We start from the raw sequence: 19,904 nt of genomic DNA on the forward strand, positions 1-19,904 counted from the left end.
GGTCCCCCTTTCCACCAGCAAAGAGAGTGGCAGGGAGAGGAGCCTGCTAACCCCCCTCCCCAGCGGCAGTTTACCGTCCAGAGAGAGGAGCTTGTTACACCCTCTCTCCAGCGGCAGCCTAACTCACCAAGGGGAGATGTTAAGCCCCACAACTGTGCAGATGGGACCGTAGTCTCTGCACTTACAGCACAAGGGATAGGGACGGTCGGTCCTGTTCCCCAGCCTCAGTGTGATGGATCCAAAGGGGAGACAGTCGGTCTCCCCCTCCGGCAGTCGAGCTGCGCACCTAAAGGGGAGACAGCCAGTCTCCAGCAACCAGACGCCCACCAGACTACTCCCGTGGTAGTGCTGGCAACAGGACAGAGTACCGCTGGTCTCTGCCCCCTCAGCAACCCACCAAGGCAGCCTACCCGTCTCCCACCCAGCAGTGGTGAAACACCAGAACTTGGACAAAATCCTTCCTCACCCAGATGTAGTAACCGGTTAGTGTGGGTGGGCTGCTCTGTTATTTCTGTTTTGTGGGTGGGTTGCTGGACTAACCAGGGCACTGACCGGCAGAAAGTCAGGTACCCTGTTAGTCTAATTGGCCAAGGGGAGAAATGTGGCGAAACCAGCTTCGCCACTGTGAACTGGAGAGGCCTGGCTGCTAGCCTCCTGCCCGCTGACTATGGCCCCTGGACATATTGCACTTTAAAGACTATATTTGGGCATGTACTAATTTATATTGCTGCTACTGGCCCTTTAAAATCAGCAATGGACATTTTGGGACTACTGTCCCTTTAAGACTGTGAAGCATATCCTATTGTACTGCCTGTATATTGTATATGTATTTATGTATGCAGTTAACCTGGGTTATATATATATATGCAGCCTTCATCTGATTGTTCGGTAGAATCACTCCATTCATTGTATTGAGGAAACTACCGAACAACCAGACCACCCAGGATTAAGTGTGCCTCCAATTACCGTTTGCAACAATGTTGCAAACGGGTAATTGGCAATCATGTAATGTGTTCTGTGTCCTCTGGGTGGCCGCCATTCAGGAAACAACCACGTGGCGGCGGCCATCTTTAACTGCCGAACAGCGGTGTTTTGCCGTCGAGTGTCTGGAACTGAAATCGGACACTCGACTAGGCAAACACCGCTGAGACCTCCAGACTTCCAGGAATTCGTATAGAAACTACCGAATGACCCGCCGTTCGGTAGAAAGAAACATACGAACTAGGGGATTCATGCGAATCCCCCTTAGTCTCTATAACCCAAGTAATTCGTATGTTTCATTCACCTGTTTGTGACCGACCGCAGGGCCAAAATGCATGGAACTGTTTTCGGATACTTTACCCATGCGGTCGGTCAATACTTTAAAGTCCCATAACTCCCGAACCATTTATCCGAACGGGCTGATTCTTGCATATGTTGTCCCCCTGAATAAGGGCTATCAGGGGATACCTGTTTTGGAGGTGTAGCATAGGTATTTGGGGTACATCCAGGAATTGGGGAAAAAGGTGTACAGTATAATTGTGTTAAGTGTTAATCTAAGGGGAGGAAATGTGTGGGAGGTACATCCATGTGATTGGTTAATTTCATCCTCCCCCTGGGAGTGTCCTGTATGTACTTGTTTGTAATAAAAGCCAGACTGGGTGTCCCAGTCTTGAGTTCTTGCTTAACCCTCAAAGCGATGTGTCGTCTCGGTCTTTGGGGGAATGGGATTGTATGCTGACTGCCAAGAGTGTAAGCCGATGTCTGCTTTTCTTGTTCAGCTGTTCCAGTGTTCGTGTGGTTCCAGTCGGGAGAATGGTGGTTGCAGTAGCTGCCTGTGCATCTGGAAAGGGGATTATCGCCTAAACTGGGTTTTATCCTCTTGTAAGTGAAACGGTCCGTTACAAATGGTGGCAAGCGGCGGGATCGTTCCTACAACCAGAGGGACAGCTACAGACAACACCATTTCTGGATTACAAATTGAGGGCAACGCTAGTATCCGTACAGCGACCCTATCTACAAAGGAACTCAGAAAATGGAGGAGAAGTTGCAGGATAGATTGTACGGTTCCGTACTCCGGAGGCCTAGAGCAATGTCAGAAGAGGACATGTTGATGTACAGAGAGACTGCCAGAGCCGAATTGTGGGACGAAGCCCTAGAGGAAGTACAGTATTCACGAGGGGATCAGCGCCGCAGCCGAAGGCAGCGAATTCTGGCTAGAATGGCAGAGCGGATGCCCCTCCTGAGAAAACAGACCACAGAAAAGTGGGTGACTAGACTCGAGATTCTAGTATACGCAGAACTGGTGCTCGACGACGCATACCAGGCGCTACAGTGGTACGCGGCTCAGTGTGTCCCCAGGATGGCAGAGTATGAGTTCCCAGAAGGCGGAGATTACACTGGCCCCGGTCTATTTTGGGATAATAGTGGTGACGAGGACTTTGGGGAAGATACCGACTATCGATTTTGGGACCTGTACGGCATCCGAGAGAACATGCTGGGTCTCTTTGGCGCTATTGACCTCGAGGCAGACCTATGATATTTGGTTAACCAGGAATGGAACCTGGAGGGGGATTACCTGCGACTCATCAATGAGGCCTGGGAAGAGACAACCGGCCCTCCCGCCCAACAGCAACCAGCAGTACCCGAGGTAGCAGAGTTCCTAGACTGGTCCTGTGAGCAACCCCAGGGAGATGAAGGTGTCGTCCTTCCTCCCCAGCGGCAGGCTGAGTTACAGGGGGCAGAGGTTGTTGTTCCTGCCCCCCAGCAGCAAAGTGATATGCCAAGAAGGCAGTGTGAAGGGAAGGGAGAGGAGAGCAGCGTCCTCCCTCCCCAGCGGCAATGTGTGCCCCAGGGAGCTGATGGTGTCGTCCATCCTCCCCAGCAGCCGTGTGTGTCCAAGGGAGCCGAAGGTGCAGTCCTTCCTCCCCAGCGGCAGGCTGAGTTACAGGGGGCAGAGGTTGTTGTTCCTGCCCCCCAGCAGCAAAGTGAGATGCCAAGACGGCAGTGTGAAGCGAAGGGAGAGGAGAGCAGCGTCCTCCCTCCCCAGCGGCAGTGTGTGCCCCAGGGAGCTGATGGTGTCGTCCATCCTCCCCAGCGGCAGTGTGTCCTGCAGGGAGCAGAGACAGTCAGTCTCGCACCCCAGCAGCCAGACAAGAGAATGAAAGGGGAGACAGCTGGTCCCCCTTTCCACCAGCAAAGAGAGTGGCAGGGAGAGGAGCCTGCTAACCCCCCTCCCCAGCGGCAGTTTACCGTCCAGAGAGAGGAGCTTGTTACACCCTCTCTCCAGCGGCAGCCTAACTCACCAAGGGGAGATGTTAAGCCCCACAACTGTGCAGATGGGACCGTAGTCTCTGCACTTACAGCACAAGGGATAGGGACGGTCGGTCCTGTTCCCCAGCCTCAGTGTGATGGATCCAAAGGGGAGACAGTCGGTCTCCCCCTCCGGCAGTCGAGCTGCGCACCTAAAGGGGAGACAGCCAGTCTCCAGCAACCAGACGCCCACCAGACTACTCCCGTGGTAGTGCTGGCAACAGGACAGAGTACCGCTGGTCTCTGCCCCCTCAGCAACCCACCAAGGCAGCCTACCCGTCTCCCACCCAGCAGTGGTGAAACACCAGAACTTGGACAAAATCCTTCCTCACCCAGATGTAGTAACCGGTTAGTGTGGGTGGGCTGCTCTGTTATTTCTGTTTTGTGGGTGGGTTGCTGGACTAACCAGGGCACTGACCGGCAGAAAGTCAGGTACCCTGTTAGTCTAATTGGCCAAGGGGAGAAATGTGGCGAAACCAGCTTCGCCACTGTGAACTGGAGAGGCCTGGCTGCTAGCCTCCTGCCCGCTGACTATGGCCCCTGGACATATTGCACTTTAAAGACTATATTTGGGCATGTACTAATTTATATTGCTGCTACTGGCCCTTTAAAATCAGCAATGGACATTTTGGGACTACTGTCCCTTTAAGACTGTGAAGCATATCCTATTGTACTGCCTGTATATTGTATATGTATTTATGTATGCAGTTAACCTGGGTTATATATATATATGCAGCCTTCATCTGATTGTTCGGTAGAATCACTCCATTCATTGTATTGAGGAAACTACCGAACAACCAGACCACCCAGGATTAAGTGTGCCTCCAATTACCGTTTGCAACAATGTTGCAAACGGGTAATTGGCAATCATGTAATGTGTTCTGTGTCCTCTGGGTGGCCGCCATTCAGGAAACAACCACGTGGCGGCGGCCATCTTTAACTGCCGAACAGCGGTGTTTTGCCGTCGAGTGTCTGGAACTGAAATCGGACACTCGACTAGGCAAACACCGCTGAGACCTCCAGACTTCCAGGAATTCGTATAGAAACTACCGAATGACCCGCCGTTCGGTAGAAAGAAACATACGAACTAGGGGATTCATGCGAATCCCCCTTAGTCTCTATAACCCAAGTAATTCGTATGTTTCATTCACCTGTTTGTGACCGACCGCAGGGCCAAAATGCATGGAACTGTTTTCGGATACTTTACCCATGCGGTCGGTCAATACTTTAAAGTCCCATAACTCCCGAACCATTTATCCGAACGGGCTGATTCTTGCATATGTTGTCCCCCTGAATAAGGGCTATCAGGGGATACCTGTTTTGGAGGTGTAGCATAGGTATTTGGGGTACATCCAGGAATTGGGGAAAAAGGTGTACAGTATAATTGTGTTAAGTGTTAATCTAAGGGGAGGAAATGTGTGGGAGGTACATCCATGTGATTGGTTAATTTCATCCTCCCCCTGGGAGTGTCCTGTATGTACTTGTTTGTAATAAAAGCCAGACTGGGTGTCCCAGTCTTGAGTTCTTGCTTAACCCTCAAAGCGATGTGTCGTCTCGGTCTTTGGGGGAATGGGATTGTATGCTGACTGCCAAGAGTGTAAGCCGATGTCTGCTTTTCTTGTTCAGCTGTTCCAGTGTTCGTGTGGTTCCAGTCGGGAGAATGGTGGTTGCAGTAGCTGCCTGTGCATCTGGAAAGGGGATTATCGCCTAAACTGGGTTTTATCCTCTTGTAAGTGAAACGGTCCGTTACAAATGGTGGCAAGCGGCGGGATCGTTCCTACAACCAGAGGGACAGCTACAGACAACACCATTTCTGGATTACAAATTGAGGGCAACGCTAGTATCCGTACAGCGACCCTATCTACAAAGGAACTCAGAAAATGGAGGAGAAGTTGCAGGATAGATTGTACGGTTCCGTACTCCGGAGGCCTAGAGCAATGTCAGAAGAGGACATGTTGATGTACAGAGAGACTGCCAGAGCCGAATTGTGGGACGAAGCCCTAGAGGAAGTACAGTATTCACGAGGGGATCAGCGCCGCAGCCGAAGGCAGCGAATTCTGGCTAGAATGGCAGAGCGGATGCCCCTCCTGAGAAAACAGACCACAGAAAAGTGGGTGACTAGACTCGAGATTCTAGTATACGCAGAACTGGTGCTCGACGACGCATACCAGGCGCTACAGTGGTACGCGGCTCAGTGTGTCCCCAGGATGGCAGAGTATGAGTTCCCAGAAGGCGGAGATTACACTGGCCCCGGTCTATTTTGGGATAATAGTGGTGACGAGGACTTTGGGGAAGATACCGACTATCGTTTTTGGGACCTGTACGGCATCCGAGAGAACATGCTGGGTCTCTTTGGCGCTATTGACCTCGAGGCAGACCTACGATATTTGGTTAACCAGGAATGGAACCTGGAGGGGGATTACCTGCGACTCATCAATGAGGCCTGGGAAGAGACAACCGGCCCTCCCGCCCAACAGCAACCAGCAGTACCCGAGGTAGCAGAGTTCCTAGACTGGTCCTGTGAGCAACCCCAGGGAGATGAAGGTGTCGTCCTTCCTCCCCAGCGGCAGGCTGAGTTACAGGGGGCAGAGGTTGTTGTTCCTGCCCCCCAGCAGCAAAGTGATATGCCAAGAAGGCAGTGTGAAGGGAAGGGAGAGGAGAGCAGCGTCCTCCCTCCCCAGCGGCAATGTGTGCCCCAGGGAGCTGATGGTGTCGTCCATCCTCCCCAGCAGCCGTGTGTGTCCAAGGGAGCCGAAGGTGCAGTCCTTCCTCCCCAGCGGCAGGCTGAGTTACAGGGGGCAGAGGTTGTTGTTCCTGCCCCCCAGCAGCAAAGTGAGATGCCAAGACGGCAGTGTGAAGCGAAGGGAGAGGAGAGCAGCGTCCTCCCTCCCCAGCGGCAGTGTGTGCCCCAGGGAGCTGATGGTGTCGTCCATCCTCCCCAGCGGCAGTGTGTCCTGCAGGGAGCAGAGACAGTCAGTCTCGCACCCCAGCAGCCAGACAAGAGAATGAAAGGGGAGACAGCTGGTCCCCCTTTCCACCAGCAAAGAGAGTGGCAGGGAGAGGAGCCTGCTAACCCCCCTCCCCAGCGGCAGTTTACCGTCCAGAGAGAGGAGCTTGTTACACCCTCTCTCCAGCGGCAGCCTAACTCACCAAGGGGAGATGTTAAGCCCCACAACTGTGCAGATGGGACCGTAGTCTCTGCACTTACAGCACAAGGGATAGGGACGGTCGGTCCTGTTCCCCAGCCTCAGTGTGATGGATCCAAAGGGGAGACAGTCGGTCTCCCCCTCCGGCAGTCGAGCTGCGCACCTAAAGGGGAGACAGCCAGTCTCCAGCAACCAGACGCCCACCAGACTACTCCCGTGGTAGTGCTGGCAACAGGACAGAGTACCGCTGGTCTCTGCCCCCTCAGCAACCCACCAAGGCAGCCTACCCGTCTCCCACCCAGCAGTGGTGAAACACCAGAACTTGGACAAAATCCTTCCTCACCCAGATGTAGTAACCGGTTAGTGTGGGTGGGCTGCTCTGTTATTTCTGTTTTGTGGGTGGGTTGCTGGACTAACCAGGGCACTGACCGGCAGAAAGTCAGGTACCCTGTTAGTCTAATTGGCCAAGGGGAGAAATGTGGCGAAACCAGCTTCGCCACTGTGAACTGGAGAGGCCTGGCTGCTAGCCTCCTGCCCGCTGACTATGGCCCCTGGACATATTGCACTTTAAAGACTATATTTGGGCATGTACTAATTTATATTGCTGCTACTGGCCCTTTAAAATCAGCAATGGACATTTTGGGACTACTGTCCCTTTAAGACTGTGAAGCATATCCTATTGTACTGCCTGTATATTGTATATGTATTTATGTATGCAGTTAACCTGGGTTATATATATATATGCAGCCTTCATCTGATTGTTCGGTAGAATCACTCCATTCATTGTATTGAGGAAACTACCGAACAACCAGACCACCCAGGATTAAGTGTGCCTCCAATTACCGTTTGCAACAATGTTGCAAACGGGTAATTGGCAATCATGTAATGTGTTCTGTGTCCTCTGGGTGGCCGCCATTCAGGAAACAACCACGTGGCGGCGGCCATCTTTAACTGCCGAACAGCGGTGTTTTGCCGTCGAGTGTCTGGAACTGAAATCGGACACTCGACTAGGCAAACACCGCTGAGACCTCCAGACTTCCAGGAATTCGTATAGAAACTACCGAATGACCCGCCGTTCGGTAGAAAGAAACATACGAACTAGGGGATTCATGCGAATCCCCCTTAGTCTCTATAACCCAAGTAATTCGTATGTTTCATTCACCTGTTTGTGACCGACCGCAGGGCCAAAATGCATGGAACTGTTTTCGGATACTTTACCCATGCGGTCGGTCAATACTTTAAAGTCCCATAACTCCCGAACCATTTATCCGAACGGGCTGATTCTTGCATATGTTGTCCCCCTGAATAAGGGCTATCAGGGGATACCTGTTTTGGAGGTGTAGCATAGGTATTTGGGGTACATCCAGGAATTGGGGAAAAAGGTGTACAGTATAATTGTGTTAAGTGTTAATCTAAGGGGAGGAAATGTGTGGGAGGTACATCCATGTGATTGGTTAATTTCATCCTCCCCCTGGGAGTGTCCTGTATGTACTTGTTTGTAATAAAAGCCAGACTGGGTGTCCCAGTCTTGAGTTCTTGCTTAACCCTCAAAGCGATGTGTCGTCTCGGTCTTTGGGGGAATGGGATTGTATGCTGACTGCCAAGAGTGTAAGCCGATGTCTGCTTTTCTTGTTCAGCTGTTCCAGTGTTCGTGTGGTTCCAGTCGGGAGAATGGTGGTTGCAGTAGCTGCCTGTGCATCTGGAAAGGGGATTATCGCCTAAACTGGGTTTTATCCTCTTGTAAGTGAAACGGTCCGTTACAAATGGTGGCAAGCGGCGGGATCGTTCCTACAACCAGAGGGACAGCTACAGACAACACCATTTCTGGATTACAAATTGAGGGCAATGCTAGTATCCGTACAGCGACCCTATCTACAAAGGAACTCAGAAAATGGAGGAGAAGTTGCAGGATAGATTGTACGGTTCCGTACTCCGGAGGCCTAGAGCAATGTCAGAAGAGGACATGTTGATGTACAGAGAGACTGCCAGAGCCGAATTGTGGGACGAAGCCCTAGAGGAAGTACAGTATTCACGAGGGGATCAGCGCCGCAGCCGAAGGCAGCGAATTCTGGCTAGAATGGCAGAGCGGATGCCCCTCCTGAGAAAACAGACCACAGAAAAGTGGGTGACTAGACTCGAGATTCTAGTATACGCAGAACTGGTGCTCGACGACGCATACCAGGCGCTACAGTGGTACGCGGCTCAGTGTGTCCCCAGGATGGCAGAGTATGAGTTCCCAGAAGGCGGAGATTACACTGGCCCCGGTCTATTTTGGGATAATAGTGGTGACGAGGACTTTGGGGAAGATACCGACTATCGTTTTTGGGACCTGTACGGCATCCGAGAGAACATGCTGGGTCTCTTTGGCGCTATTGACCTCGAGGCAGACCTACGATATTTGGTTAACCAGGAATGGAACCTGGAGGGGGATTACCTGCGACTCATCAATGAGGCCTGGGAAGAGACAACCGGCCCTCCCGCCCAACAGCAACCAGCAGTACCCGAGGTAGCAGAGTTCCTAGACTGGTCCTGTGAGCAACCCCAGGGAGATGAAGGTGTCGTCCTTCCTCCCCAGCGGCAGGCTGAGTTACAGGGGGCAGAGGTTGTTGTTCCTGCCCCCCAGCAGCAAAGTGATATGCCAAGAAGGCAGTGTGAAGGGAAGGGAGAGGAGAGCAGCGTCCTCCCTCCCCAGCGGCAATGTGTGCCCCAGGGAGCTGATGGTGTTGTCCATCCTCCCCAGCAGCCGTGTGTGTCCAAGGGAGCCGAAGGTGCAGTCCTTCCTCCCCAGCGGCAGGCTGAGTTACAGGGGGCAGAGGTTGTTGTTCCTGCCCCCCAGCAGCAAAGTGAGATGCCAAGACAGCAGTGTGAAGCGAAGGGAGAGGAGAGCAGCGTCCTCCCTCCCCAGCGGCAGTGTGTGCCCCAGGGAGCTGATGGTGTCGTCCATCCTCCCCAGCGGCAGTGTGTCCTGCAGGGAGCAGAGACAGTCAGTCTCGCACCCCAGCAGCCAGACAAGAGAATGAAAGGGGAGACAGCTGGTCCCCCTTTCCACCAGCAAAGAGAGTGGCAGGGAGAGGAGCCCGCTAACCCCCCTCCCCAGCGGCAGTTTACCGTCCAGAGAGAGGAGCTTGTTACACCCTCTCTCCAGCGGCAGCCTAACTCACCAAGGGGAGATGTTAAGCCCCACAACTGTGCAGATGGGACCGTAGTCTCTGCACTTACAGCACAAGGGATAGGGACGGTCGGTCCTGTTCCCCAGCCTCAGTGTGATGGATCCAAAGGGGAGACAGTCGGTCTCCCCCTCCGGCAGTCGAGCTGCGCACCTAAAGGGGAGACAGCCAGTCTCCAGCAACCAGACGCCCACCAGACTACTCCCGTGGTAGTGCTGGCAACAGGACAGAGTACCGCTGGTCTCTGCCCCCTCAGCAACCCACCAAGGCAGCCTACCCGTCTCCCACCCAGCAGTGGTGAAACACCAGAACTTGGACAAAATCCTTCCTCACCCAGATGTAGTAACCGGTTAGTGTGGGTGGGCTGCTCTGTTATTTCTGTTTTGTGGGTGGGTTGCTGGACTAACCAGGGCACTGACCGGCAGAAAGTCAGGTACCCTGTTAGTCTAATTGGCCAAGGGGAGAAATGTGGCGAAACCAGCTTCGCCACTGTGAACTGGAGAGGCCTGGCTGCTAGCCTCCTGCCCGCTGACTATGGCCCCTGGACATATTGCACTTTAAAGACTATATTTGGGCATGTACTAATTTATATTGCTGCTACTGGCCCTTTAAAATCAGCAATGGACATTTTGGGACTACTGTCCCTTTAAGACTGTGAAGCATATCCTATTGTACTGCCTGTATATTGTATATGTATTTATGTATGCAGTTAACCTGGGTTATATATATATATGCAGCCTTCATCTGATTGTTCGGTAGAATCACTCCATTCATTGTATTGAGGAAACTACCGAACAACCAGACCACCCAGGATTAAGTGTGCCTCCAATTACCGTTTGCAACAATGTTGCAAACGGGTAATTGGCAATCATGTAATGTGTTCTGTGTCCTCTGGGTGGCCGCCATTCAGGAAACAACCACGTGGCGGCGGCCATCTTTAACTGCCGAACAGCGGTGTTTTGCCGTCGAGTGTCTGGAACTGAAATCGGACACTCGACTAGGCAAACACCGCTGAGACCTCCAGACTTCCAGGAATTCGTATAGAAACTACCGAATGACCCGCCGTTCGGTAGAAAGAAACATACGAACTAGGGGATTCATGCGAATCCCCCTTAGTCTCTATAACCCAAGTAATTCGTATGTTTCATTCACCTGTTTGTGACCGACCGCAGGGCCAAAATGCATGGAACTGTTTTCGGATACTTTACCCATGCGGTCGGTCAATACTTTAAAGTCCCATAACTCCCGAACCATTTATCCGAACGGGCTGATTCTTGCATATGTTGTCCCCCTGAATAAGGGCTATCAGGGGATACCTGTTTTGGAGGTGTAGCATAGGTATTTGGGGTACATCCAGGAATTGGGGAAAAAGGTGTACAGTATAATTGTGTTAAGTGTTAATCTAAGGGGAGGAAATGTGTGGGAGGTACATCCATGTGATTGGTTAATTTCATCCTCCCCCTGGGAGTGTCCTGTATGTACTTGTTTGTAATAAAAGCCAGACTGGGTGTCCCAGTCTTGAGTTCTTGCTTAACCCTCAAAGCGATGTGTCGTCTCGGTCTTTGGGGGAATGGGATTGTATGCTGACTGCCAAGAGTGTAAGCCGATGTCTGCTTTTCTTGTTCAGCTGTTCCAGTGTTCGTGTGGTTCCAGTCGGGAGAATGGTGGTTGCAGTAGCTGCCTGTGCATCTGGAAAGGGGATTATCGCCTAAACTGGGTTTTATCCTCTTGTAAGTGAAACGGTCCGTTACAAATGGTGGCAAGCGGCGGGATCGTTCCTACAACCAGAGGGACAGCTACAGACAACACCATTTCTGGATTACAAATTGAGGGCAACGCTAGTATCCGTACAGCGACCCTATCTACAAAGGAACTCAGAAAATGGAGGAGAAGTTGCAGGATAGATTGTACGGTTCCGTACTCCGGAGGCCTAGAGCAATGTCAGAAGAGGACATGTTGATGTACAGAGAGACTGCCAGAGCCGAATTGTGGGACGAAGCCCTAGAGGAAGTACAGTATTCACGAGGGGATCAGCGCCGCAGCCGAAGGCAGCGAATTCTGGCTAGAATGGCAGAGCGGATGCCCCTCCTGAGAAAACAGACCACAGAAAAGTGGGTGACTAGACTCGAGATTCTAGTATACGCAGAACTGGTGCTCGACGACGCATACCAGGCGCTACAGTGGTACGCGGCTCAGTGTGTCCCCAGGATGGCAGAGTATGAGTTCCCAGAAGGCGGAGATTACACTGGCCTCGGTCTATTTTGGGATAATAGTGGTGACGAGGACTTTGGGGAAGATACCGACTATCGTTTTTGGGACCTGTACGGCATCCGAGAGAACATGCTGGGTCTCTTTGGCGCTATTGACCTCGAGGCAGACCTACGATATTTGGTTAACCAGGAATGGAACCTGGAGGGGGATTACCTGCGACTCATCAATGAGGCCTGGGAAGAGACAACCGGCCCTCCCGCCCAACAGCAACCAGCAGTACCCGAGGTAGCAGAGTTCCTAGACTGGTCCTGTGAGCAACCCCAGGGAGATGAAGGTGTCGTCCTTCCTCCCCAGCGGCAGGCTGAGTTACAGGGGGCAGAGGTTGTTGTTCCTGCCCCCCAGCAGCAAAGTGATATGCCAAGAAGGCAGTGTGAAGGGAAGGGAGAGGAGAGCAGCGTCCTCCCTCCCCAGCGGCAATGTGTGCCCCAGGGAGCTGATGGTGTCGTCCATCCTCCCCAGCAGCCGTGTGTGTCCAAGGGAGCCGAAGGTGCAGTCCTTCCTCCCCAGCGGCAGGCTGAGTTACAGGGGGCAGAGGTTGTTGTTCCTGCCCCCCAGCAGCAAAGTGAGATGCCAAGACGGCAGTGTGAAGCGAAGGGAGAGGAGAGCAGCGTCCTCCCTCCCCAGCGGCAGTGTGTGCCCCAGGGAGCTGATGGTGTCGTCCATCCTCCCCAGCGGCAGTGTGTCCTGCAGGGAGCAGAGACAGTCAGTCTCGCACCCCAGCAGCCAGACAAGAGAATGAAAGGGGAGACAGCTGGTCCCCCTTTCCACCAGCAAAGAGAGTGGCAGGGAGAGGAGCCTGCTAACCCCCCTCCCCAGCGGCAGTTTACCGTCCAGAGAGAGGAGCTTGTTACACCCTCTCTCCAGCGGCAGCCTAACTCACCAAGGGGAGATGTTAAGCCCCACAACTGTGCAGATGGGACCGTAGTCTCTGCACTTACAGCACAAGGGATAGGGACGGTCGGTCCTGTTCCCCAGCCTCAGTGTGATGGATCCAAAGGGGAGACAGTCGGTCTCCCCCTCCGGCAGTCGAGCTGCGCACCTAAAGGGGAGACAGCCAGTCTCCAGCAACCAGACGCCCACCAGACTACTCCCGTGGTAGTGCTGGCAACAGGACAGAGTACCGCTGGTCTCTGCCCCCTCAGCAACCCACCAAGGCAGCCTACCCGTCTCCCACCCAGCAGTGGTGAAACACCAGAACTTGGACAAAATCCTTCCTCACCCAGATGTAGTAACCGGTTAGTGTGGGTGGGCTGCTCTGTTATTTCTGTTTTGTGGGTGGGTTGCTGGACTAACCAGGGCACTGACCGGCAGAAAGTCAGGTACCCTGTTAGTCTAATTGGCCAAGGGGAGAAATGTGGCGAAACCAGCTTCGCCACTGTGAACTGGAGAGGCCTGGCTGCTAGCCTCCTGCCCGCTGACTATGGCCCCTGGACATATTGCACTTTAAAGACTATATTTGGGCATGTACTAATTTATATTGCTGCTACTGGCCCTTTAAAATCAGCAATGGACATTTTGGGACTACTGTCCCTTTAAGACTGTGAAGCATATCCTATTGTACTGCCTGTATATTGTATATGTATTTATGTATGCAGTTAACCTGGGTTATATATATATATGCAGCCTTCATCTGATTGTTCGGTAGAATCACTCCATTCATTGTATTGAGGAAACTACCGAACAACCAGACCACCCAGGATTAAGTGTGCCTCCAATTACCGTTTGCAACAATGTTGCAAACGGGTAATTGGCAATCATGTAATGTGTTCTGTGTCCTCTGGGTGGCCGCCATTCAGGAAACAACCACGTGGCGGCGGCCATCTTTAACTGCCGAACAGCGGTGTTTTGCCGTCGAGTGTCTGGAACTGAAATCGGACACTCGACTAGGCAAACACCGCTGAGACCTCCAGACTTCCAGGAATTCGTATAGAAACTACCGAATGACCCGCCGTTCGGTAGAAAGAAACATACGAACTAGGGGATTCATGCGAATCCCCCTTAGTCTCTATAACCCAAGTAATTCGTATGTTTCATTCACCTGTTTGTGACCGACCGCAGGGCCAAAATGCATGGAACTGTTTTCGGATACTTTACCCATGCGGTCGGTCAATACTTTAAAGTCCCATAACTCCCGAACCATTTATCCGAACGGGCTGATTCTTGCATATGTTGTCCCCCTGAATAAGGGCTATCAGGGGATACCTGTTTTGGAGGTGTAGCATAGGTATTTGGGGTACATCCAGGAATTGGGGAAAAAGGTGTACAGTATAATTGTGTTAAGTGTTAATCTAAGGGGAGGAAATGTGTGGGAGGTACATCCATGTGATTGGTTAATTTCATCCTCCCCCTGGGAGTGTCCTGTATGTACTTGTTTGTAATAAAAGCCAGACTGGGTGTCCCAGTCTTGAGTTCTTGCTTAACCCTCAAAGCGATGTGTCGTCTCGGTCTTTGGGGGAATGGGATTGTATGCTGACTGCCAAGAGTGTAAGCCGATGTCTGCTTTTCTTGTTCAGCTGTTCCAGTGTTCGTGTGGTTCCAGTCGGGAGAATGGTGGTTGCAGTAGCTGCCTGTGCATCTGGAAAGGGGATTATCGCCTAAACTGGGTTTTATCCTCTTGTAAGTGAAACGGTCCGTTACAAATGGTGGCAAGCGGCGGGATCGTTCCTACAACCAGAGGGACAGCTACAGACAACACCATTTCTGGATTACAAATTGAGGGCAACGCTAGTATCCGTACAGCGACCCTATCTACAAAGGAACTCAGAAAATGGAGGAGAAGTTGCAGGATAGATTGTACGGTTCCGTACTCCGGAGGCCTAGAGCAATGTCAGAAGAGGACATGTTGATGTACAGAGAGACTGCCAGAGCCGAATTGTGGGACGAAGCCCTAGAGGAAGTACAGTATTCACGAGGGGATCAGCGCCGCAGCCGAAGGCAGCGAATTCTGGCTAGAATGGCAGAGCGGATGCCCCTCCTGAGAAAACAGACCACAGAAAAGTGGGTGACTAGACTCGAGATTCTAGTATACGCAGAACTGGTGCTCGACGACGCATACCAGGCGCTACAGTGGTACGCGGCTCAGTGTGTCCCCAGGATGGCAGAGTATGAGTTCCCAGAAGGCGGAGATTACACTGGCCCCGGTCTATTTTGGGATAATAGTGGTGACGAGGACTTTGGGGAAGATACCGACTATCGTTTTTGGGACCTGTACGGCATCCGAGAGAACATGCTGGGTCTCTTTGGCGCTATTGACCTCGAGGCAGACCTACGATATTTGGTTAACCAGGAATGGAACCTGGAGGGGGATTACCTGCGACTCATCAATGAGGCCTGGGAAGAGACAACCGGCCCTCCCGCCCAACAGCAACCAGCAGTACCCGAGGTAGCAGAGTTCCTAGACTGGTCCTGTGAGCAACCCCAGGGAGATGAAGGTGTCGTCCTTCCTCCCCAGCGGCAGGCTGAGTTACAGGGTGTGAAGAAAAGAGACCCCCAGCTACCTTTTTCTTCTATGTCTTATGTTTAATTCCCTTTTTCTGCCAACAATAGCTTATCCGTTCGGCAGTTTGCATCACCGACAATTGAGTGTTCCCTGGGTGGCCGTTGTTTGTATAGCCGCCCGCCACGAGGAAAAGAAAACGGCGGCCATCTTGTCCACACGAGGCGAGTCAGCGGGACTTGGTCGTCGAGTGTCCGGAACTAAAATCGGACACTCGACCGTACGGGGTACCGCTGAAAACTACCGGACGGCCGGTTCTCCAACTTGCCGAACACCCAGAAGAGCGGCATTCGGTAGTTATCCCCGTATGGACCAGGGGAACAATCGCTCCTATGAGCCAGGAGAGTATTTTCGGGACTTTTGACAGTTTGCGCCCTTTTTCCCAAGCGACCGACCCCACACACGGAATTCGTGGAACCATTTTGGGCAGGAGCCTCGTGTGTGGTCGGTAAACTAAGACTTCCACACTTTTTAAGAACCCCTGAACCGATCTGGGCGAAATTTGGATATGTTTGCCTCCCAGATCGGGGCTATCAGGGGATATGTATTTTGTGGGGATACCTTGTGGGGAAAGGGGTGTTCCAATGTTGGGGTGAAATGTGTGCCCTCTGCCTGGAGATAATTGATTTAACCTTTAACTTATCTCACTATCTTCCAGGCAGAGGAAGGGGCGTGTAGTACGAAAATACTGTACAGTGATTGGTAATATGTTTGTTTGTTTTGGGAGGTCCTCTTGCATGAGGACCCCCATAAAAGCCAGCCTGTTTCAATAAAGCTTTAGTTCTGTTACACCCTTCATGAAGTCTTGGCTCATGTTTGGGGAAAGGATACTCTAACTATTGGGAAGGATTGTCGTGAAGCTGTATTCATCTCTACCCCCTGCTGGAGTTATGATCACTTATACTCAGCAGTTGGAAAAGGAACAAAGGACTGCAGTAACATCTTCCCTGCAGGTCCTAACAACTGGTGGCAAGCGACGGGATTGAATGGAACACAGAAAGACAACTGATGAATGGCCCAGCAGTACGAGAAACTAAAAAAGACAACGCTACAAGATCTACTGGAAGCCCGAGGCCAGGTGGCAAGCAACAAAAGAAAAGCTACCCTCATAGCCGAACTAATGGAGGGCGACCAAACCAGCAGCGTGACGGACGTCAGCCGAGAGGAAGCGGAGTTCCAGCGGAAGGTGATGTGGAGGCTAAATTTATATGGGCCGAACCCACCACCGGAGGCAATAACGCAAATCCTGGCACAAGTGAATGCGGAACGCAGTGCCCTACAGGCCAGCTTGATCCAAGCAGACAACGCATCACTAACAGGATCTATAAATGGAGGACAGCGAAAGAAAATTAACTATGCTGCATTTAAAAGCTTTGCGGACGGAGAAACAGAGATTGACGCATATCTGCAGGATTTCGAACGTCAATGCGCTTTGGAGGGTCTGGAATCAGAGCAATGGGCATCGATCCTAAGCAGCAAGCTCACGGGCCGTGCAGCCGAGGCCTACAGAGCAGTTCCTGACACAGCCATACATGACTATGCCAAGGTAAAGGAAATTTTGCTTGCTAGATATGCTGTGACCCCAGAGACTTACAGAAAGAAATTTCGGGCCTTACGGAAAGGTGGCCGAGACTCCTACACTGAGTGGGCTTTTAGGCTATATCGAGCGGCCCAAAACTGGATACAAGGCTGCCTAGCCACCACATTGGAAGAGGTACTACAGCTCTTCTTACTTGAACATTTTTTCGAGCACACCCCGGCAGACACCAGGGATTGGGTCAGAGACCGAAAGCCGGCTACCATCGAAGCCGCAGCCAAGCTGGCGGACGAGCATCACGAAGGCCGGAAGGGGGAAGTTAGTGGGAACCGTCCTCTGGTAAAGTCCAGTGCTCCACCACCAGGACCTGTGACCAACCCCAGACCACCCACACCCCAACCTGGTTTCGTACGGAAACCTCCACCGGTATGTCACCAGTGCAATCAGCCCGGGCACTTCAAGATCCACTGTCCTCAGCGGAGCCGAACCAGCTGGGAACGGCCCCCACAAACGCCGAGGGCGGCCGCTCACCACTATCAGCACACCCCGGTGGGCGAGCCGACACCCGACTCCGAACAGTGGGCTGTCCTACATGAGGTAGACCTAGCCCAAGCTGAAATAGACAATCGAGTCCACCACCGACAGTTGGTCACCGTAGACGGTCAAGAAGCCGAGGGGCTCCGAGACACGGGCGCCACCCTTACGCTGGTACAGCCGCATACCGTAGCTGCCAAGGCTCGCACCAACAAGACTGTAGCAGTACGGGTGGCCGGGGGCGCCATCCACAAGATACCCACTGCTCGGGTACAGCTGAATTGGGGACATGGTGACAGGCCGATGGAAGTAGGCATTATGGCGGGACTACCAGCCGACGTTTTGTTGGGGAATGATTTAGGCTGTCTAACTTCAAAGCTGATACAATCCGAACCTGCCGGAGCCTGCGCAGTGACCACTAGGGCGCAAGCCCGCCGAGCTGGACCAACACACTCCGAGGAACCACAGGTAGGAACCGAAAACCCCCTAGTCGCCCCTAACCCTATCCCCTTCTGTGGTACCCCCCAAGATTTTGGCCAAACCCAACAAACAGACCCCACCTTAGCCGGTTACAGGAAGGCAGTAGGGACACCCAGAGAAGGGAATAACCACGAGGGATTCCAATGGGATAAGGGGTTGCTGTACAGGGTTACCGGGGGAGTGGGGAGGGGGGCAGCACAAGTGATAAAGAGGCAGCTGGTAGTACCCCGGAAATACAGGGCGGAGCTTCTAAGGCTCAGCCATGATATCCCGCTAGCCGGACATCTGGGTATCAAGAAAACTAAGGACCGCCTTACCCAGACGTTCTTCTGGCCGGGAATATCCACCGATGTGCAGTCTTACTGTAGAACCTGTGATACCTGTCAACGAGTAGGAAAAAGGGGGGATCACCCTAGGGCCAAATTAAGACCCCTACCTATCATTGACGAGCCATTCTACCGGGTAGCAGTAGACCTGGTGGGGCCTCTCAACAAACCCAGCTCCTCCGGAAAACGCTACATACTCACGGTGGTGGACTATGCCACCAGATACCCTGAGGCGGTGGCGCTCTCCAACATTGAGGCGGAGACGGTGGCAGAGGCCCTAGTTAAGATCTTTTCCCGAGTAGGGTTTCCCCGGGAAATACTTTCCGACCAAGGGACCCAGTTCACGGCAACTGTAACGCAACAGTTGTGGCAGAGCTGTGGGGTTAAACCTTTATTCAGCTCCCCCTATCACCCACAGACCAATGGCCTCTGTGAACGATTTAACGGCACGCTTAAGCAAATGCTCACGGCGTTCACAGAGTCCTACGGTCAATGGGAGAAGTTTCTACCTCACCTCCTGTTTGCCTACCGGGAAGTGCCTCAGGCGTCCACTGGGTTCTCCCCCTTCGAACTCCTCTACGGGAGAAAAGTCCGGGGACCCCTGGACCTCATACGAGAGCACTGGGAGGGCAACACAGGAGAGGAGGGAGTCCCAGTCCTGCCATACGTGCTGGAGTTTCGGGACCGCCTACAAGCTCTCACCGAGTCGGTTCGGGAGAACTTGCGGACGGCCCAGAAACGCCAGAAACAATGGTATGACCACGGGGCCAGAGATAGGAACCTGGACATAGGGCAAAGGGTGTTAGCCCTCAGACCATCCAAAAAGAACAAGCTCCAGGCAGCCTGGCAAGGGCTATTTAAAATAGTCGAGCGGATTAGTGACACCACGTATATCGTGGCCAAATGTTCAGATGAAAGAGTAAGACGGGCCTTTCATGTCAACATGTTGAAGCCCTATCACGGACGCTCGGAAGATGTGGCTGCCATATGCGCCCCATCTACAGACGATAGTGAGGGACTCCCCTTACCAGACCTACTAGCGGCTAACCCCGGGACGGTAGAACAAGTGGGATTAGGAGACAAGCTAGACCCCCCTCAACAGGCCGACGCTAAGCACCTGCTCCAGGAATACGGTGGGCTGTTCTCCTCTCTACCCGGATACACGTCCGCCGCAGTACACCGAGTAGAGACCCAGGGGGAAAACCCCTTGAGACAACAGCCCTATCGTATACCAGCAGCAGTACGCACGAGCATGTGGAAGGAACTCCAGGAGATGCTCGAACTAGGGGTTATTGAGGCTTCCCAGAGTCCCTGGGCGTCTCCGGTAGTGTTAGTACCGAAGCGAGACGGCACCACTCGCTTCTGTATTGACTATCGGAAACTAAATGATAGGACAATCACAGATGCCTACCCTATGCCGCGGATCGACGAATTGCTCGATCGCATGGCTAGTGGACACTTCCTGACTACTTTAGATCTGTGTAAAGGCTATTGGCAAATTCCCCTAGACCCGGCTGCCATCCCTAAGTCAGCCTTCGTCACCCCATTCGGGCTATACCAATTTAAGGTTATGCCGTTTGGGATGAAGAATGCCCCGGCTACATTTCAGCGGATGGCGGACCGACTTCTGGAAGGAATGCAGGACTTCGCATGTGC

The sequence above is a fragment of the Pelobates fuscus genome, chromosome 6, assembly GCF_036172605.1.
Source record: "Pelobates fuscus isolate aPelFus1 chromosome 6, aPelFus1.pri, whole genome shotgun sequence".
NCBI classification, from domain to species: Eukaryota; Metazoa; Chordata; class Amphibia; order Anura; family Pelobatidae; genus Pelobates; species Pelobates fuscus.